The sequence below is a fragment of the Carassius carassius genome, chromosome 12, assembly GCF_963082965.1.
Source record: "Carassius carassius chromosome 12, fCarCar2.1, whole genome shotgun sequence".
Taxonomy (NCBI): domain Eukaryota; kingdom Metazoa; phylum Chordata; class Actinopteri; order Cypriniformes; family Cyprinidae; genus Carassius; species Carassius carassius.
In genome coordinates, this window is record NC_081766.1 from 29,383,448 (window position 1) to 29,406,612 (window position 23,165).

General features: G+C 40.5%; 1 long non-coding RNA gene across 1 annotated transcript in view; it reads right to left on the minus strand.

Annotated features, from left to right (window-relative positions):
- The window catches only part of LOC132155193 (uncharacterized), a 530,067-nt gene that overhangs the window by 374,338 nt on the left and 132,564 nt on the right, over nt 1-23,165 (minus strand). The window lies entirely within an intron of this gene.

Below are 23,165 nucleotides of genomic sequence, written 5' to 3' on the forward strand. Positions count from 1 at the left end.
TACCTTCAATGTCGTTGCGTGAAATTGACGCTGAACAGGAAAGCGCTCGCGATGATCCAGATTAGTCCTCATTGTATGAGGTGCGGTTGAACAAAAGTGACATTCAGAGAGAAAGAGAAGAAAATTCTCCAGGGATATTTTACTGCCGACTGACTGACTGCTGCCAATGACTGCTGTTTGTTCTGCTGGAGCAGTTCCCCTGAAGGCAACTCGTGTCACTCACGTTAAAAGTATTGTGGAGGTACCTTTCTTTTATTAGGAGCCTAAATGCGATTAAACTCCAGAATCCGTTTAGATAATGCAAATATTGACTATATGCTTAATATCAGGGATTTAAATGTGTTTTGGGTAAAACTGTTACTTCATGTAGGCTGTGTAATGCGACTTTTCCTCCGTATGCAATACTTATAGGCTACTTTTAGATACTTTAAAGTGTGATATCCTATGATTTTCTTCATTTTACTTCATGCTCAAGACCACTAGATGTCTACCTTGCACAATATTTTATCAATCTGTATGTGTATTTCCTGATGTGTTTTAATATGGCCATGTAATAGTTAAGGTCATGTGATAATTATTTGCTACTTTGTAAACAGCACCTCGGCTTAGACCAATAAAGTAGCCTAAATAATATAGTGGAGACTAGTCAGAAATTTGTTTATCTGAACAATAAATTGCCCTGTTGGAGACCCAGCAAGTGTGATTTCACCAAGTACAACATGTTCCTGGATCAACATCCTTGTTCCAACATTCCAGTCAACCAACCAGAATTGAGATATACATTTTCAGAAAATATCTGTTTTAGGCTTACAATCAGAGTTAGGTGCTTCTACACCCGTGTTAATCAGCTATTATTTCCCACTGATTTTAGGAATAATTTATGGGTAGTGTTAGGTTTAGGGATAGGGATTGGGTTAAGTGTATATTTTTGGACAATAATGTTTATCCAGGAACATGTCTTACTTGGCAAAATCTCAGGGACCGACAGAGACCCCTGGCCTATATTTACATTATGTGGTGCATTTGCTCTCACATCTTATGTGGGCAGTTTTTGATTGTTTCTGACTGGTTATCATAAAAATTTATTGATTGTTGGCATTTGCACAACATCTTGAGGATCATATACTATATGAAGCAAAAAATGAAGAAAAAAAAAATCTGGAGAAAACTCCAAACGCAGTCAAATGGGTCGGTTTGGATTTCTCTGATAAAAGAAAATATGTTAAATGAGACAATCGCTAACACACAATAGGAGTATAAATGCATATCTTATGTAGATCTTGTATCAAAGTTTGTAGTGTTGAGATCTCTTCTGAATGCATATTGGAGTCACGTGATGTTACTGGGGTCTGTTTCTCAGAAGAAAGAAGTCTCCATTTGCTTTCCAATTAATCTTTGTCTTCTAGGAAACCCTATTAAGATATTTTAAAAATGATCTCATTCATTATTTTTTTTCTCCCATGTGCTCTTTTGATTCTGAACAGATTGAATCACAAGGCACAGAATGTATACTTCTCAGAAAGATAACAACCCTTATCAGAGAGCTATGTGTGGGAGGAATTCTTGCTTTACTCTGAAAATTACATACATATTTAAGCAATTTCCTGCTGACCAAATGTTTGTTGATTGCCCTCTAGCATTACTTGGCCAACTGCAAAATGAGGATAAGTGATTTTTGCGACGCACTTACAAGGGTTTATTTATAGTACTTGTCTCTGAGCTCTGATCGGCCTCTGGCACCACAGACAAGGGCTTCCATTTGGGCTGTAGCCATTCTGCGGATTAATATCAGGCTTAATGGAACGAGATGTGACCATACAGCCAAGTCGGTGACATATAATTCATTAATGCAAACTGTTGGCCCAAGGGATCGCTCTGACCTAGTAATATTTACTCAAGCATAAATTAGCATCTAATGACTTCACTACAGGTATTACGTCCGGAGGGCAATCATCGTCGAAACTGAAAGGAATCAGAGCAGGCAGCGGGAACCTTTGGCCATGTTCTCTACCTTTGAAAGAAGATCAGATTTCAGTGTTTTTCTGAAGATTTAGCCAGATGTAGGTTCACTGGCAAGCTCAAAATGGATGTCAGTCTGTCTTTATGGGAAGCAACTCTGTAAACAATTTACACGTAAACAATTACAGGCAAATTGAAGGAGGACTAGAGTTTCAAATATGCACATGGAAGTCATGAAGAACATTACATGGTTTGTTTTTGTATGCGAGGGCCCAAATATCATATGTCGGCTTGTGCTTCTGCTGGAGTCTGTGTTATGGGGATGCCAGTTTTTATTTCCCTGGATAGTTTGTGAGTGTGTGGCAGTCATATAGAACAGCCTCAGTAAATGTCCCCGTGCCCCACCCCCGGTAAGATGGTTTTCATTCACATTGTTATCTGAGCCCACTCCCAAAAGACACACAGTCAAGCAATGCCAGACCCTGCTTAGTGTTTGATCTACAGCTTTAATTGATTGAAAACTAAGATGGTGCCTTTGAGGGCGGATCGCAAGGGCAACGTTAGAATAGGTGCAAGGAAGGAGACACGGATTTGGGTCTTTTAGTATTTATACCAGCTGTTGCCATTTCGTTGAAAAAGTCTCAAAATAATGCAGTCTGACACTGAATAAATAACAAATGGGAACACAGAAGGCAAGAAAACTGATCAACAACACTGAATCACATCTTAAGTTTTGCACCAACCGTGATGTCAGTTTTTCAGTTGCACCTGTTCAGTACTGGGATTCAGTTTAATAAACTGACTGTATGTTTAAAAAAAAAAAAAAGAAAAAAAAAGAGAAGGGCTTGTGCCAGTTACTAGTGCTTGGGGATTTGGTTATAATCAAGTACTTTTTTGGTGATGATAAAATTTAAAAAGGCAGCTGTGAAGAATGTAAGAATGGAAAAAGGAAATCTTTCAGCACTGCATTAGGAAAAATGCTCCAAGGAAAAGGCTGTTTCAGTATTTACTGTTTACAGAAAAAAAAGAAAAAAAAGAGCAGTCTGAGGGACAATTATTTCAGAAAGATATTGTTCCGATCGGAACAGAGAAACGCAGGAGACGAGAGATCCAAATGCAGTGTGGTATTTAATGGGTAATCCAAATCAGCATCCAACAAGCAGGGGTCAAAACCAGAAATCAATCCAAACAAACAAACACTAGGGATAGGAACAGGAACAGGAATAGGAACTGGAACAGGAAACTCGGAAGACGAGGAAACTCGGAAGGCGAGGAAACTGGGTGACGGAATCAAAGGACTCCATGAAGACAAACAGAAAAAGACCGGTTAATATAGGCAGGGTAATTACAATCAAGTGAAGACACCTGAGTGCAATTAACAGGAGTGCAATTACTGTGATGAAGGGACAAGGCTTTGTGGGAATTGTAGTGCCTACAGTGAGGTGCCTATGGGGAAGTGAGACCACTAGTGGAGACTCAGGAAAACAGAGACCAGACAGCGTGACATTACCCCCTCCTCCACGGAGCAGCTACCAGATGCTCCACCCGAACACAAGAAGAGACCAAGAAACACAGAGACCAGGAGGGAGGGGGAGTGGCGGAGGACCAGGGGGAGGGACGGAGGGCCAGGTAAAATGGGGAAACAGAGACAAGAAGTGCAAAAAACAAAAACAAGGAGCCCAGGAGGGAGGTGGACTGGCGGAGGATACAAAAACAAAACAACAACAAAACACAAGTCCTGGAAGGAACATAACGTTCAGTGGCCCAGGGCCGAACCGACAGGGCAGGAATCCAGAGAGGAGCAAGGTGGAATTGGGGCCATGCGGTCGACACAGAAGCCCACCAGGGCGGCGCAGAAGACCACCACATCCATGCAGTCGAGACAGAAGCCCACCACCCGGGTGGCGCAGAAGACCACCACAGTGGGATCGATGACACAGGACAGCAAGTCTGGTTAGGCAAGTCTGAAATAGAGAACATGAACAAGTTAAGGGTTGCCTCCGTGGCCACGACAGTATCAGTCGAGCGCTCAGAGAGTTCGGCTGAGACGTGACGAGGCTCTGGAAGTTCAGCAGAGACGAGGAGAGGCTCTGGTAGGTCAGCCGAGACGAGGAGAGGCTCTAGTAGTTCAGCCGAGATGTGGAGAGGCTCTGGTAGTTCAGCAGAGACGTGGGGAGGCTCTGGTAGTTCCGCAGAGACGTGCAGAGGCTCTGGTAGTTCCGCAGAGACGTGGAGAGACTCTGGTAATTCCATGGTGTTAAGACTGGATTCAGGAAGATCAATGATGACTTGACTCTGCTCATGAAGATCATTGGTGACTTGCCCTTGCCCATGAAGATCATTGGTGACTTGCCCTTGCCCTTGCCCATGAAGATCAATGGTGAGGTGCCCTTGCCCATGAAGATCAATGGTGAGGTGCCCTTGCCCATGAAGATCAATGGTGAGGTGCCCTTGCCCATGAAGATCAATGGTGAGGTGCCCTTGCCCATGAATATCAATAGTGAGGTGCCCTTGCCCATGAATATCAATGGTGACTTGCCTTTGCCCATGAAGATCACCGGTGACTAGCCCTGACTCTGGAGTGTCAACGGTGACTAGCCCTGACTCTGGAGTGACAACAGTGACTAGCCCTGACTCTGGAGTGTCAACGGTGACTAGCCCTGACTCTGGAGGGTCAACGGTGACTAGCCCTGACTCTGGAGGGTCAACGGTGACTTGACCTGACTCTGGAGGGTCAACGGTGACTTGACCTGACTCTGGAGGGTCAACGGGAACCTGACTCGACTCTGGAGGGTCAACTGTGGCTGTCATCTTGTGCAGAGGCGCTGGGCCGGCAGCCATCTTGTGCTGTGGCGCTGGGCTGGCGGCCATCTTGTGCTGTGGCGCTGGGCTGGCGACCACCTTGTGCTGTGGCGCTGGGCTAGCGACCACCTTGTGCTGTGGCGCTGGGCTGGCGGCCATCTTGAGCTGTGGCGCTGGGCTGGCGGTCCTCCTGTTTGTAGACCCCGGTCTAGAATCGGCAGGAACTGCAGTGAACAGAGCCGAAGGTAAGTGTCCGTGGCTGAGTGAACATGCGGAGAGTGGATGAGGTTATAGGGAAAACACAGACATCCAAACGCAAAACAACACTGAAAGTGAAAGTGACGTGACATTCAGCCAAGTATGGTGACCCATACTCAGAATTTGTGCTCTGCATTTAACCCATCCGAAATGCACACACACAGAGCAGTGAACACACACACACACTGTGAGCACACACCCGGAGCAGTGGGCAGCCATTTATGCTGCGGCGCCCGGGGAGCAGTTAGGGGTTCGATGCCTTGCTCAAGGGCACCTAAGTCGTGGTATTGAAGGTGGAGAGAGAATTGTACATGCACTCCCCCCACCCACAATTCCTGCCGGCCCGGGACTCGAACTCACAACCTTTCGATTGGGAGTCCAACTCTCTAACCATTAGGCCACGACTTCCCGTCTGATCTCACAAACACAAGACGTGAGACAAGCCATTATATGGTGGATAAGTAATGAGTGGCAGCTGTTGCTGATACAGTTAACGGAAACGCCCACAACTAATCAGTGCAGACGCGGAACACACAGATTTCACCACAAAGTGTAAACACCCCGAGATCACGGTTAATTTTATATATTTCGCCCTCCGCTCCACCATACTGGGGAACGGGAATGAAGTCCCACACCGCTGGATCTCAACATAGATGGAGTCCTTCTGATACGATCGGAACCCAGAGAAACACAGGAGACGAGAGATCCAAATGCAGTGTGGTATTTAATGGGTAATCCAAATCAGCATCCAACAAGCAGGGGTCAAAACCAGAAATCAATCCAAACAAACAAACACTAGGGATAGGAACAGTAATAGGAACTGGAACAGGAAACTCGGAAGACGAGGAAACTCGGAAGGCGAGGAAACTCGGAAGGCAAGGAAATTGGGTGACGGAATCAAAGGACTCCATGAAGACAAACAGAAATAGACTGGGTAATATAGGTAGGGTAATTACTATCAATTTAAGACACCTGAGTGGAATTAACAGGAGTGCAATTAGTGTGATGAAGGGACAAGGCTTTGTGGGAATTGCAGTGCCTACAGTGAGGTGCCTATGGGGAAGTCTCCACTAGAGACCACTAGTGAAGACTCAGGGAAACAGAGACCAGACAGTGTGACAGATATTAGTTGGTTAATTTATGATGTTGTTTTTGGACAATACAGAGAAACTTTTTACTCAGCTGGAACAATAAATCAAATCTATCAAAAATGAAGCAATTGGTTTTGTGCCACATGGAATTTAATCTTCTCAATAAGCATGAAACTGCTTTTAAATGTCAGTAGAGATTCAATTGCTTCCATTTTTGTAATTGGTCTAGTTCAACTATGATTTATTTTGCAGTGTCTCTACCATTCAAAAGTTTGGGGTCTGTAAATGTATACATATATATATATATATATATATATATATATATATATATATATATTAATATTGTTATTCGGTAAGGATGCATTCAAATGATCAAAAGTGACAATAAAGACTATTACAATGATACACTTGCATTGGATAAAATTTGTGTTTATGTCCAAACGTCGAAAATGTTGTAATATGCTTTTTTTCAGTTAGATGACGTAGATGGAAAATATGGGTTTCCTGTATCAGAGTTTTGCTGACTTTATTGTTTTTCTGGTTGCTTGGAGGCTCAAAGTGTAGCTGATATAAGAGCATTTACAGCAATTCTTATGTTTTCTTCATAAACGATTGAGAGAAAAAAATACATGATGTATGGTATACATCATTTTTTGAAAATAATTTAAAAATATATTCACAATACAAATCTTTGTTAGTACAAGAGAGCTAAATTTGTTTCTGAATAACATGCAACTGGTACGATCATTTATCCTTTATAGATGTTCAAGTCATACACTCATACCAGCAAGAGGAGGAGGATTTCGCGGCAAAAGAGGGGATCCAATGGGACACAACGGAAAAAAAAACAATAAGGAAAAAAAATAGAAACAAAAACTGAGGGAACACACGGAAGTAACTGTATTTGGTTGGGTCTTCTGTCAAGTTACGCTGCCAGAAGGAATACGGAGCCATTGATAATTGAAAGAGACTTTAATTGTATCCAACACAGATGGTAAATCCAGCACAGGGAACAGGAGGTTGACACGTACAACACTTGTAGACCCAACAGAGACAAACTGAACAGACTAGGACTTTTAAACACAGGGCAAAGCATTGTAAACACAGGGCAATCTGGGGAACACAGGTGACATCAATGGAACATAATCAAACTAATTTACAAAATGAGGAAAGGAGCATGACCAAATAAGGGAGCAGTCCATGACCCTGACATCAGTTGCAATAATATTTCACAAAATTACTGTTTTTATAAACAAATAAATGCAGCCTTGTTGACTGAACAAAATTAAAAAATCTTACACTGCCTCCAAACATTTGAATGGTAATGTCTTTACAGATGTTTTATTTTTAGTCACTATTTAGTGGAGTTTTAGACAAACCGTGATTATTCACCAAAAATTCCTGCAAATTTAATTTAAATGTGAAGACTGCTCTGAGAACCCACAAGGATCACAAAACTCAAACCATAATCCCACCAGAATTAAGCGAAACTTCATTCAAATTCCCACACAGGGTAGATTAGTGGAAATACAGTATAAAAAAAGTCTTAAAACCCATACATAATTTCCTCTCCACAAGGACCTACTTAATCAATGTTACGGACAAGTGCAGACAGGGGTAACACTCTCCAAATGGAAAATGAATTCTGAGTCAGCCCACTAGAGATTAAAAATGGGTAGTGAATGAATAGTGGAGGAAGACCATGAAGCAAAAACAGCATGGGGAAAAAAAATGTGCTAAATCATCAATATTCCTTATTGAGATTTTCTCCCAAAGAAAAAATAAAGCTGAAAAAAAAAATCCTAATGGAAATGTTTTCACTTCATTTTTGTTGTCTAGCTAAGGGAACTGGGCAATGAAGAGATTCACATAAACTTTCTTGGACTCATTTGTGTAAAGTGTCTCAAAGTAAAAGTGCTGATATAAGATATCTGCCAAATCTCATTCCACAGGAGAGGACCAAATCTTATCCAAAATCACCACCCCTGCCTTGAAACCTGACAACTGTGTACTGGTGTGGGGCTCTCATGACAGTTGGCTAAGCCCAGAAGACAGAGGCTGCTCAAAACCGCAAAAAAAAAAAAAAAGCCTTTCTTAACCATATCTCATGATTAAACTATATTAAGAGATTTGTGTGTGTATATATATATATATATATATATATATATATATATATATATATATACAGTACAGACCAAAAGTTTTGAAACATTACTATTTTTTATGTTTTTGAAAGAAGTTTCTTCTGCTCATCAAGCCTGTATTTATTTGATCAAAAATACAGAAGAAAAATGTAATATTGTGATATATTATTTCAATTTAAAATAATTGTTTTTAAATTTATTATACTTTAAATTATTATTTATTTCTGTGATGCAAAGCTGAATTTTTAGGATCATTATCACATGATCCTTTAGAAATCATTCTAATATGATGATTCATTATCAAAGTTGGAAACAGTTCTGCTGCTTAATATTTTTTCAGAACATGTGATACTTTTTTAGGATACTTTGATGAATAAAAAGAAGAAAAAAAGAAGCTATGTTTTTAAAATATAAATATTTTGTAATAACAATATACACTACTGGTCAGTAATTTGGGGTCAGTATTTTTTTTTCTTTCTTCTTTTTAAATAAAATCAATACTTTTATTCACCAAGGATGTGTTAAATTGATGAAAAGTGATAGTAAAGAAAATATATTAGAATATATATTATTATTTAAGACAGTATATAGATACACTAGAAGACCCGTGGACAAAGCTTACTTTAAATGTTTGGGCATCTGTGATAAAAGAATTTAAATTATTGTAATATACTTCCATTCTTAAATGGATTGCTTATGATTCAGACTTCACTCCAAATCAGTCGGATAATAGATTCAAGTTGTGGACAAATAAGGGAATAACTTCTTTTTGCACAATCATTGAGAAAGGTGAAATCCTAAGCTTTCAAGTATTGAAGGAAAAGATCTCACTAGAAAATCAAGATTTTTACAGATACCTTCAGGCTCAAAGTTATGTTATTAAGTTATTACAGAAAGTGGAATATTTTTTTCTGACGAAGAGTGGTCAACTGTATGGAAATTTCAGTGGAAATCAACTAGGTCACTAAATTGGAAGGAGTATTGTTGGAAAAACATTATTAGATATTTTATAACACCAATACAAACAGCCAAATACAGTAATAACATTTCAAAATGTTGGCGAAACTGTGGATGCAATGAAGCAAACCATTATCATATATTTTGGGAATGCCTACATATTCAGGAATATTGGAAAGAAGTACAGGACGCTCTTGAACATATTTTTAGAAGAGACATACCCCTAGATTTCAAACTACTGTATTTTGGTTGTGTTAGCTTAGAAACTATTGCAGTAGATAACATATATCTGATGGGCGTCCTTTTAGCAGCCAGTAAGAAGGCAATCACTCGCAAATGGTTGCAACAAGAGAGACCGACATTAGATGACTGGATAGATGTGACCATAGAGATTTATAGGATGGAAAAGATTACCTTTTTTGTTAACTTAAAGAAAGATGTTTTTCTGGAAAATGGAGGAATTGGGTTGCATATGTATCCGATAGAAGATCAGATTTTGCTTCTATAATTAAATAGATCAAGATTAATATATTGTACAAAGTACTAAAGTACAAGTCATACTTAAAACACAGCAAGTAATTGTTCATACCTGCATTTGTTAAAACACTTTGTGATCGTAATGAGCATTATGTAAACTGAAATATATTGTGTTGTGATTGTACTGAAGTGAAAGATCAAAATAAACAAAATAGCAAAAAAAGAATATATATATTATTATAATATATATATTTTTTTAGTAAATGCAGTTCTTTTTAACCTTTTATTCATCAAATATATTAGACAGAAGAACTATTTCCAACAATCATAATAAATCAGAATATTAGATTGATTTCTAAATGATCATGTGATAGACTGGATGTTACATGTCACACTGAAGGCTGGAGTAATGATGCTGAAAATTCAGCTTTGCATCACAGTATATTCAAATACAAAACTATTATTTTTAGTTGTAATAATATTTCACAATATTACTGTTTTTTTCTGTATTTTTGATCAAATAAATGCAGGCTTGATGAGCAGAAGAAACTCAAAAACATTAAAAATAGTAATGTTTCCAAACTTTTGGTCTGTACTGTATATATATATATATATATATATATATATATATATATATATATATATATGTTTATATATATATATATATATATATATATATATATATATATATATATATATATATATATATATATATATATATATATAAAATAACAATCGCGAAGTTCATTCATCATCAAGCGTAGTACCGAGAGTAATCTGTACAACTCCGTTTAATGAATCAATGTCTTCTAAAGTGAAACAATAAATGTGTGTGTATGAAAAAGAATACTATTATTTTAGACTTTGTGTCCCTTTAATGTTGCAATGACTGTCTTGGATTTATACCGACATCTAGTGGTTTAGATACTGGTCATGTGATTTCAACATGGTGGTCCCCAGGAGGCAATAAAACAGTTTTTGTTGGTCTACTGATATGACTGGCAGTGTTGGGGAAAGTTACTTTTAAAAGTAATGCATTACAATATTGCGTTACTCCCTAAAGAAATAAATAATTACGTTACTTTACTTTTTAAATATAAGCAGGGCTTGATTGTTTTTAAAATAATAAGTTATACTTATGGCAAATGTAAAAGCCCTTTCACACCAAAAAGTGTTATGAATAAACCTCAGGCTGAAGGAAAAGTAAATTTGCGTCTGTACTGTAGAACACAGGAGAAGAAGTTTCAACACTCTTCAGCAAAAAAAAAAAACAAACAAAAAAAAAAAACAATTAAGCACAATTGTTATTTTATCTAAAGTCATTTTTGCTTTATTAGGATGGTTGAACTGGATCATCAAAGGTCAGCAGCAAAGACATTATTTCAGGGCCGGCCCGCGGCATAGGCGGTATAGGCAAATGCTAAGGGCGCCACTAATCCATATGGGCGCCAGAATGAGTGAACGAGTGAATTTCTTTTTTTTTTTTTTTTTTACATATTTTTTTTTTTATAATAGGCTACTAATTAAAAACCATTCATTCGAAATACTATCAAATAAAGCAAAAAAAAAAAAAAAAAATCAAAAAGATCTTCAATCTTCCCCCGCCCATCGAGTGCTTGAAGTGCGTCAGAAACAGAGCGCGTGCACGATCAGTTGTTGGTAACTTGTTGTGTAGCGTGCCCGAGGGCGCATCCAATGTAGATAGCACTGCTTTTGTTAACACACAGCTCGTAGAAACGGGCCTGGCAGCTCGCGCCAGTTCTAGACACGGTGAAAGTTTCCTGATTGTGACGGAAGGCCAAATTTACATGACACATTATGAATGAGCATAGTCTGCGATAGATACAGTGCCAAAAAGAAGAGAAGAGGATAAAGACAGAGGTAAAGAGATGTAGTGAAAGAACAATTTATTGCATAGGAGTAAGATACTATAATTTCATGGCAGTTATTTTTACCTTAAACTTAATGTTCGCAGTTGTTCTGAGTTCTGAGTCCCCAGACTGTGATTTTGTACAATCATGTCAGTTTTAAGACGCATTTTTTATTATCACTTTTTTATTAATGTTTTACTCTACAATTGTGCAGTTTTGGGGGGATACAGTACAGGCCAAAAGTTTGGAAACATTACTATTTTTAATGTTTTTGAAAGAAGTTTCTTCTGCTCATCAAGCCTGCATTTATTTGATCAAAAATACAGAAAAAAATGTAATATTGTGATATATTATTACAATTTAAAATAATTTGTTTTCAATTTATTATACTTTAAATTATCATTTATTTTTGTGATGCAAAGCTGATCATTACTCCATTCTTCAGTGTCACATGTGACATCCGGTCTATCACATGATCCTTTAGAAATCATTCTAATATGATGATTTATTATGAGTGTTGGAAAAAGTTCTGCTGTAATGTGTGTGTGTGTGTATATATATATATATATATATATATATATATATATATATATATATATATATATATATATATATATATATATATATATATATATATATGCTAAATCATGAACACAATGACAGGGTGAAATGGGCTGTGATGCATGGGGCGCCAGGTAAAATCTTGCCTAGGGCAGCAAATTGGTCAGGGCCGGCCCTGCATTATTTAATAAAATGGGATTAGATACATTTGTGTTATTTAACATTGAATTACTACAGGTTTGCGTCATATTCTGAGTTTGCAGTTTACTGTTTTAATTCATTTTGATGAATATTAAATCAGTTTTTTTCACATTCACATTTAGTCTAGAACTACATCATGTTCGCACAGTGCACACAATGCCTCTGTTCTTCCGATTTCTCCCAGTATGGGGACAGGAAACTTGTCAGTCAATAAATGGAAAAACAAAGTAACTGGCATTACTTTTTTGAAAATTAAAAAGTAATGCATTACTTTACTAGTTACTTGAAAAAAGTAATCTGATTACGTAACCCCAACACTGATGACTGGAATCTAAAGTGAGTGGACATTATTTAAAAAACTTTAATTAATTGTAAATATTTTTCATGTTTTTTTTAGGAATCAAAAAAAAAAACAAATTCTACCAGAAAGAATTCTACCAGAGAGACTCAGGAGGTGATGATAACACTTAATATTTATTTGACAAAACCAAGACATAAACATTTAATTATTTGGCATAGGCACCATTCGTAGCTTGAATCTGTAAGTCATAGATTCCAGTTATTACTGCCGAAGATGAATGCCCCCCCCGCGTGGACAGGGCCACCCTGGTGTTTTGGAGGATGGAGGGGAATGACACATTAGTATCAACAAACACAAGGAAGGGTGAGTAGAGAGCTTACGTATTCCCAACCCTATCTCACGGTGGATTCATACTAATTCGTACGAATTAACCAAGTGGCTAAATCGTACGATATTGAGCGAGCTGGGTCGTACGAATTCGTACGATTTGTTCATTGCATTTAATAAAAGCCCATCAAGACGAATTCGTACTAATTCTCACGATTTAATGTATTGGTTAAATCGTACTATATCGTACGATTTGTTGTTCACGTTCATTTAGCGTGTCCCAGTCTCACGGCAATTTAATTTTATATTAAAATTACAGAATTCAATATCAGGTCCTTGACACATTACTTTTACACATTTTCACATTAAGTAACAATATAGTTTAAATAAAAAAAATTAAATAAAAAAAAAATAAACTAGCAGAGATAGGCCTACAGAGATTTTAATATTAGTTTTTTTTTTTTTTTTTTACTTTTAGACTCTAAAGTTAAAAGTTTTTATTAAGGTTATTGTAAAGGCTGCTTAAAAATGCGATAGCCATACTGTCGTTGATGAGCCGCTGATCGCTGTCAGATTCTGTGATATGAATGTCCACGTAGGATTGTGGCTAATGGGCTTAGAACATAGACTGTAAAAAAAGATGGACGACTCGCCTTCGCTCTCTTCCATTGGTCAAAACTGAAGCCGCCAGTGTCCCGATATGGCGCTGACATCTTGGACTTGCGCCTGCGCAGATAGCGATCTAGGGACCAGTTCTGCGCAGTAGCTATGCGCAGTAGCAAGCAGGAAGTAAAGCCTTAAAGCCGTGAAATCAACGGCCCCGCCCCTGTGCCCCGCCCTCACTCTCCCGCGCAGAATGCACATACCGTAATCTGCACTGTTTTGGAAGTGGAGTCCTGCTCCTGTGAACTCTGTCTGCTCCGTTCCACTCCAATCTCATTAAAATAAGGTAAATACAATCTCCTCAGTCCTCCGAAGATCATGAAAAAAGCCTGTTGACGCTTCAGTGCCTCCTCGGCTCAGAGAGCTGTCAATCACAGCTGTCAATCACGACGTCACACCACCGTTTTTAGAGCATTAAATAACTATCTAAAAAACAACTTATTTTAAAAACGAACACTTGAATTTACAGTAGCGTGATACAAACTACAGTAAATGACAAAAAACAGCTTCGGAAAAAAGATATTTGAAGGGTAATTTAATTGTTTAGTTGGTCTCGCGTCCCATTGAATAACATGGGGAGGCGGGGTTTATGACCTATACTAGGACCACTCACCAGGGGGCGATCGAGACGTTTTGGCTTCACTTTTCAGGGCTTGTGCGGCACGCTTGGCTTAGAATGAGCCCCGCTCAGCCCGTGTTCTGGCTTACTGTAATATTTCACCGGTAATAAGACCGAAATAATATAATTAAAATAAAGAAATGAATGAATACAATGATAACATCTAAATGAATGTTGATAGATGTACCGTTATAGTTTTAAAAATATCAATAAACAGCAAATCAACACAGCTTCGAAATAATAACCGAAAAAGACCTTAATAGTAATAATACATAATTAATGTACAGCGCAGCCACTCCCACCACGTGCATCACGCACTGTGCATCCACCACTGATCTATATATATGATATAGATCCATAGACAGTAAAAGAAATGGACACAGCGACCCCATTGGAACTCAATTGAGACAAGTGAAGCCCATTTTTAGCAATTTTTAGCACTTCCGTTTCTGACGCGCAGACTCAAACTAAGCTTGATGACGTCAGCAACCTGTCTTACAGATGTAAATCTTCTAGTAGCTGTGCGTGAAAACTGCCATCATTAATCTTGCAGAGACTGCGAGCTTGAGCGGGGAGTTCTTTGGCGTGAGTGAGCAGGAGTAAGTATTCTGATTAATTATTTGTATAGTATTTTAAAATGTAACGACAGGGCTTGTATCTATGGGCTTCTCTCTTGATGTCTCCCCGATTGCCTGCGAGCTTCTCCTCCTGTCTGTACGGTACTTTCTCTACTGTGCGACAGAGAGTCCAGTGGTTATGACGCAATCGTTAGCCTATGTTTACAAAAACTGTTTCTACGGGGCCATAGTGTAACATAGAAGGTAATGGAGCCCTTTATACATTGTCGTGTATCTTTAGAAATAAATAATGGACAAATGGAGTCTTTAAACGCCTCAGATGTAAAGTTATTAGCTGTCAAAGTGACGCCAAACTGAATGGGAGTCAATGGGATGCTAACGCAAGTGAAGTTCTGCTACAAGATGGCGGCACGCGGCCGACTTCAACTTCCGGTCGACTTCCTTCCCGCCTGTATAGATCAGTGGCGTCCACCCATTCTCACTCCCAAAGCGTCAAAAACTGAAGCAAGGTCAAGCGCCTCTAGGGTCACTGACATGAGATGTTTATTGCTATGAAATCACGTTCAAGAAGTCTCATTCAGCACACATCGCGATACTTGCCATCAGTTTACAAGAGCCACAGATTGGGTGAGTAGTAGTAAATATGCTCTTTTAATGCCTGTTATAAAATGTATTCTGTCTTTATTTATTAATGTTTACTCTCTGTATTATATCGGTCATCCGAGGCTGTCTTTGAGTTTCATTGCGTTTAACTTAATGAACAGAACTGCTAACTGGGGTGATTAAACTATCTGTCACGTGACGTGCCATAGACCTGGGATCCGTTTTCTATCCATTTCAGGTTCAAAGATGGAAGTTGTATTTGTAGTAAAATCATGGTAACCATGACACGTACAATAATAGGTAAAACCCAGTAAACAGGACATTTACCATGTTTTTTACCACAGTAACTGTAGTTTTACTATGGTATAGTTATAGCACAATAATCACCAAAATAACTGTGGTTGTACCACTGTAATGGTAGTGTTTTAATGTGCTTTTTTTACATTACATTTTACATTACATTTATCTGACGCTTTTATCCAAAGCAACTTACAATTGCTATATATGTCAGAGGTCGCACGGCTCTGGAGCAACTAGGGGTTAGGTGTCTTGCTCAGGGACACATTGGTGTCGCACAGTGGATTAGAACCTGGGTCTCTCACACCAAAGGCATGTGTCTTATCCACTGCGCCAACAGTAATCACATTTACTGTACCATGCTTGTAATACCTTTTTAATGTAAATCCAAAAAAAAAAAAACTTTTTCCCATCTTGCAGTTCATTCATATTAGTATGAATACATGCTAACAGGACTGTTATCAGTGGTGTAATTGATCTGGTTCTGACAAATTAATCAAAGATTTAATATATATCACGTGACACATTAAACTAGCATTTCTACTCGTGGAGATCACGTATAGGGGGAACATGAACTGATGGGGCTTATTTGAAGTAATTTAATGAGAAGCCAATGAACAATTTACACTTTCTGACTGTGTGGGGCAACTGATTTTCCAGTATTGTGATAGTGTCAGATGAGATTGTCCAGGGGCTTGTACAATATCATACAAGTGTTAAATTGAATTACTGACTTATTAAGACTTCGATGTGCGACTGTATTTAGGGATCATTTTAAAGACTTATCCCCTTTCCAAATACCCACACTTGAGGTCTTAGTCACTTGAGAGCTTGTGTACGTGACAGTGCATGCACAAGACTGTCTCCGGTCTTAATAATGCCAAAGCGCAGCGTCCATCATGCATCCTGTTTTGGAATTAATCGTGAGACTTTTTGCAGAGATCTCACAAGAGGTCACGCAAACCTTTCCAATGTATGTGAAATATTAATAATAATAATTAGATATTGAGAATAATTTGGTAGTAAAACAAAGTATTGCACGTTTTCTTGTTGCACAGAAAAGTATATTCATTTTGTACATCATTTGCAACTGCTTTTTATCACTTAATTAGAAGCACCACAAATTAAATTGTCATCTTTATTAGGGACTATTGAAAAGACATTTAGAAGTTTATTTTAAAATGCAAAGTTGAAACTAACTTTGTCATGTTAAGATCGACACACACTTGTTATCTTCATGCTCATTTAACATATTTGGACAGTACAACAGTTTAAAAAACAACAAATGCTGTGCAAATGATAACAGCAGGAATGTTTGACAAAAGGGACAAACTATCACAGACCAACCTGCCTCCGCAGCTTTCTGTCTTCTCCATTTCTGAAGGAATACCTCTCCACAAACACAACTGGGCTTACTGCTTCATTTACATCTTTTCAGCTAAAAAAATAAATAAAAGGGGAGAGAAAATAAAATAGAATTATATACAGAATGTTATCTGTGAGCAAAATATTTAAGATATAAACTAATATGAATGAACTGCAAGATGGGAAAAAGTTTTTTTTTGGATTTACATTAAAAATGTATTACAAGCATGGTACAGTAAATGTGATTACTGTGAAATATGTCATATAAAAGCACATTAAAACACTACCATTACAGTGGTACAACCACAGTTATTTTGGTGATTATTGTGCTATTACTATACCATAGTAAAACTACAGTTACTGTAGTTAACGACGCCTTGTGGACGACTGTAGTGAACGACTCCTTGTGGTACCATCCCACAGAAGTTCAAAATCACTCTCACGGACCTTTTCCTGGACTGTGCCCAGCTGGTGGAATGACCTCCCAATCTCAATTCATACAGCTGAGTCTTTACTCATTTTCAAGAAACATCTAAAGACTCATCTTTTTCGTCTGCACTTAACCTACTAACACTAGAACTTTTCCTTTACTTGTCTTTTCATTTTATAAAAAAAAAAAAAAAAAAAAAAAACCTGCCTATGCGTTCTATACTAGACTAACTGAGACTTGTCATGGCACTTGTATACTGTTGTTTTTCTCTTGTTGACCTGACTGCTTCTATTGTTCTCATTTGTAAGTCGCTTTGGATAAAAGTGTCTGCTAAATGATTAAATGAAAATGTAAATGTACTGTGGTAAAAAACATGGTAAATGTTCTGTTTACTGGGTTTTACCTATTATTGTACGTGTCATGGTTACCATGATTTTACTACAAATACAACTTCCATCTTTGAACCTGAAATGGATAGAAAACGGATCCCAGGTCTATGGCACGTCACGTGACAGATAGTTTAATCACCCCAGTTAGCAGCTCTGTTCATTAAGTTAAGCAATGAAACTCAAAGACAGCCTCGGATGACCGATATAATACAGAGAGTAAACATTAATAAATAAAGACAGAATACATTTTATAACAGGCATTAAAAGAGCATATTTACTACTACTCACCCAATCTGTGGCTCTTGTAAACTGATGGCAAGTATCGCGATGTGTGCTGAATGAGTCTTCTTGAACGTGATTTCATAGCGATAAACATCTCATGTCAGTGACCGCTAGAGGCGCTTGACCATGCTTCAGTTTTTGACGCTTTGGGAGTGAGAATGGGTGGACGTGTCACGGGGTGACTAAAAACGGACCAGTGCCCGGAGTTGGGCCGCCCCAAGACCGCCTTCTACAGAGGAGCAGAAGTGGGAACATATAATAGCAGACTGCCGTAGAATCCATACTGCTTGAGCCCAGTGGGATCGGGAGGATGTCGGTTGAGTGGCTTGCCGGTATGCCCTAACTGTTCCCGCACGGAGTGAAGCCATCGTATGGGCTTGGTTGCCAGCTCGCCCAGATAGATCGGACGATTGGGTCCTCGTAGAGCCCCATTGGGATTGTCAAGCGATTGAGGTTGCCCGAGGGCTTGCCATTGTTCACCGGGGATGGGTGTCCGTGAGGGTAAGGAACAACAGTTCATATCCGGTCACCCTCCATCGGCATCAACGACTGGCCCGGGTTACATCGGTAGAGCCCCAGGAAGTGAGAGAAAGCCGCGATGTGTGTTTCAGTCAGATGGATGTGGCAGTGGTCGAAGTGGCCATTGTCCAGGAGGATCAGCGGGTCGGCCCAAGTGGAAGCGGAATGCCAGAACACCTGGTGGGAGGATCCCTGTGGGGAGATGGACTAGAGGAAGATCAGCGGTGCCAGCTCCAGAATTTTCTGAGTCGGTGGCAGCATGTGTTCTCCACGCATGACGAGGACTATGGCTGTACTGGTGTGGTGAGGCACCAGAGCCCCACGGGCGACGCAGCCCCAAGCCGGGAGCGGTACCGCCCTGTACCCCCAACCCTATATTCGGAGAACCGCACCCTGTTGAGGGGAATGTTAGAGGGGGCATCATTCGGGAGAGCAGTAGCCCTTGGGTGGCCCCGATCGTCCTAGTGCAGAAGAAGACTGGAGCTTGGAGGTTCTGCGTTGATTATCGAAAGCTGAACAACGTAACTAAGAGAGACGCCTTCCCCCTACCACGAATTGAGGATTCGCTTACCAGCTTAACTCAGGCCGCCTGGTATTCCACACTGGACTTAGCTAGTGGGTACTGGCAGGTCCAGGTGGCGGAAGAAGATCGTGAGAAGACAGCCTTTACCACCCCTTTCGGGCTGTTTGAGTGGGATAGGATGCCCTTTGGGCTCTGCAACGCTCCTGCCACCTTCCAGCGGCTCATGCAGCGCTGCCTGGGGGGACAGTTGGTTGACACAACGTTGGTATATCTAGATGACATTATCGTCTTTTCTCCAGACTTCACGGCCCATCTGCTTCATCTTGAGCAAGTTTTCCAGGCAATGGAAAAATACGGACTGAAATTGCGACCAGAAAAGTGTCACCTGTTCCAGAAGGAGGTAAAGTTTCTGGGACATGCTGACTTCACCCAGCCGTTTATTCTCTACACTGACGCTAGTAATCTGGGACTGGGAGCAGTGTTGGCCCAGAGGCAGCAAGGCGTAGAGAGAGTGATAGCCTATGCGAGCCGGAGCCTCCACCCGGCGGAGAGGAATGATTCGAACTACAGCTCCTTTAAGCTCGAGCTCTTAGCAATGAAGTGGGCAATGAGCGAAAAGTTTAAAGATTATCTGTGGGGGGCTAAGGTGCGGGTCGTAATGGATAATAACCCTCTGGTCCACCTACACACGGCTAAGTTGGGGGCGGTCGAACAGCGGTGGGTGGCTCAGTTGGCTAATTATGACTATCAGCTGCAGTATCGGCCAGGACGGGAACATGTGAGCGCGGATGTGCTTTCTAGGCTCCCTGCGGCGGATACAGGATGTCCAGCCTTGGCTCTTTCTAACAAAACCAGAGAGGGGCTCCTGGTGGGGATAGTGGAAGCCCCAGGATCGGACAGAGAGGATGTTCCCGCTAGTTGGGGATGGGACCCAAGGCGGTTGAGAGAGCTGCAGGGAAGGGACAGAGACCTGGCGGTGGTTCGGTCCTGGTTGGACAGAGGCTTCTTGCCTCGAGCCGCTGAGAGACGTCTGGGCCCATACGCTGCTTTAATGTTTGAGGTTTGTGAATGCAGTGCTGGTTATTTTCATCACGTGTGCAGTTGAGTGTTTTTGCAGTGCATGCACGAGTGGAGGAAAGTTGCAGACTGTGTGGTACCCAAACGAACAGAGCTTCGACTTTACTGAACTCATGCTGAATCCATACTAATCCACTCTGTTCACTAGTCTATGCTGAAGTCCCGCCGAGCCAGTGAACCGAGCCACATCTCCGCTGCTGCATCTAGTCCTGCATCCAAGAAGAAAGAGTGAGCATACTGGATCCATACTAATCCATTCTGTTTACTAGTCTATGCTAAAGTCCCGCTGAGCCAGTGAACTGAGCCACATCTCCGCTGCTGCATCTAGTCCTGCATCCAAGAAGAAATAGTGAGCATACTAAATCCATACTAATCCATTCTGTTTACCAGTCTATGCTGAAGTCTTGCTGAGCCAGTGAACCGAGCCACATCTTCGCTGCTGCATCCAGTCCTGTATCCAGGAAGAAAGTGAGCATACTGAATCCATACTGATCCGCTCTGCCTACCAGTTTATGCTGAAGTCCCACTGAGCCACATCTCCGCTGCTGTATCCAGTCCTGTATCCAGGAAGAAAGAGTGAGCATACTGAACCCATACTGACCCGCCCCGCTCACCAGTTTATGTTGAAGTCTCACTGGTCTAGTGACTCGAGTCCAATCTCCACTGCTGTCATCTAGTCTGGACCTGTCGACGCAGGAGGGCCGGTTGGCCTGATCTTTCTCCTTGAGATTGCCTTTTAATTAAATAAATAAACTTGAGATTCCTTTTATTCTGTTGTCCGTTTTCCCTGAGCGGCGGGGTAGCTCCTCAGGGGGGAGGTACAGTAGAAGGGAGTGTCGGTTGGCAAGTAGTGCCTCTACACTCTCCGGCCTGTGACAGACGCACAGCGCATGATGCGCGTGGTGGGAGTGGCTGCGCTGTATATTAATTATGTATTATTACTATTTAGGTCTTTTTTGGTTATTATTTCGAAGCTGTGTTGATTTGCTGTTTATTGATATTTTTAAAACTATAAAGCTACATCTATCAACATTTATTTAGATGTTATCATTGTATTCATTTATTTCTTTATTTTAATTATATTATTTCGGTCCTATTACCGGTGAAATATTGCAGTAAGCTGGCTTCCGGCTTTGCTACTGTTTGGACGTTCTAGCTTACTGCTCTGCGCTTTGCTTCTTATTTCTGTACTTTTCTCTGATTTTTCTAAGATTTCTACATCAGCAGATCAGCACAGTGCTCAAAAAAACAGATTTTTTGGCACAAACGCTAAAACTAAAAACTCTTTGGGACTGGAATAATACTACAAAAAGAAAACCTTGCCTCCCACTGCCAGCAGCTTACATTCCAGAGAGGGGAAAACAACTGCCTACATTCAAACAGAAGAGAGAAAAAATGTCTCCTGTTGGATCTACTTGTTGCATGAACTGCTGCAAACTTCTACAAAGGATTGTGATTCTTGAAACAAAGTTACTTGCTGGAATTCCAAAACAGACGGAACACTTAGCAGATCGTCGTCATGGACCTTCTCAGCATACAGCCGGTGAGTCCCATGAATCTTCTGAATCTCAACAGTTTATACCAAGTGTAGAGGAACAAGCCGAAACTGATCGCCACACTAATCGATGGCACAAACAGGGAGCAAGACCCAAAGGAAAACGAAATATCAGATTGTCACGAGTTTCTCGTATTGCTGCCGTAGCTTCCTCTTCCCCAGATTCGACTATGACAAGGCTTGTGAATACTGGCATTCAACCAGCATTAATGAATGTGGGTGAGGAATCCCCAAATGTATTTAAACATGGATCTGATCAGCCAGCAGCTAACATCGCTACTAACAGGCACTCAAGGACGAGCAGACAGCAGCTTTCAGCTCAGAGCGCAGCCGAGCCAAGGACTCTGATAGTGGGTGACTCTGTTATCAGAAACATCCATAGCAGGACTACAACAACATGCTGCCTTCCTCAAGCAACGGTCTCTGATGTGAACAAAGAACTTCAGAACATTCTGATGAAGCACAAGACTGCAAATCGAATCATCATCCATGTGGGGAAGAATGATATTCGGAAAGAGCAGTCAGAACTCCTTAAGAAGGACTTCAGTGAACTCTTTGAAACACTTCGAAGACTCAAAGTTCAGTCGTTCATCAGTGGACCACTCCCAGCAAGGGGAACTAATATGTTTTCACGGTTGCTTGGGCTGAACACATGGCTACAAAGATCTTGTAATATAAAAGGAGTGAATTTCATTGACAACTTCAATCTTTTCTGGGGCCATAGACAATTGTTTAAACCGGATGGCCTCCACCCAAACAAACTTGGTGCTAGAGTGTTTAAGGACAATATCTACTTTTCCCTCCGTCATCCTTCAGCAGAGTGTGTCAATCCATTCAGCACACACACACCGAGTCCGAGTCATCATGTGGTTGACATATCCCACAAGGACACCACACAGCCAAAACAAGCACTGCTCATGGACACTATCCCGACTGAGCCCTGCCCACAGACCTCCTCACAGACTGACTGTGATGTATCAAAACAGCTACAAGATTCAGCACCCAGGGATTACTTTCTGGAAAACAGCCAGGGAAGCCAGGACAACATATCACAGCCACCGGAAACACCAGAGACACAGCCCATCTCACCAGACACATTATCACTTTCTCCAGCATCTCCACTTCTGTGCTTCTCACAGAAAATGGAGGAATTGGTGTATGCTGGGACTAAACTCTCTCACTCATTTGCTGCAAGCCCGCAGATATCACAAAAAAACGGCAGGCCCCAAAACCACCAAAGCCTGTGGTCCCTGCTCATGCAAGAGCTCTTCGACCACTGCCACAACGCCAGGGCCCAAACCCTCTATCTGCTGAAG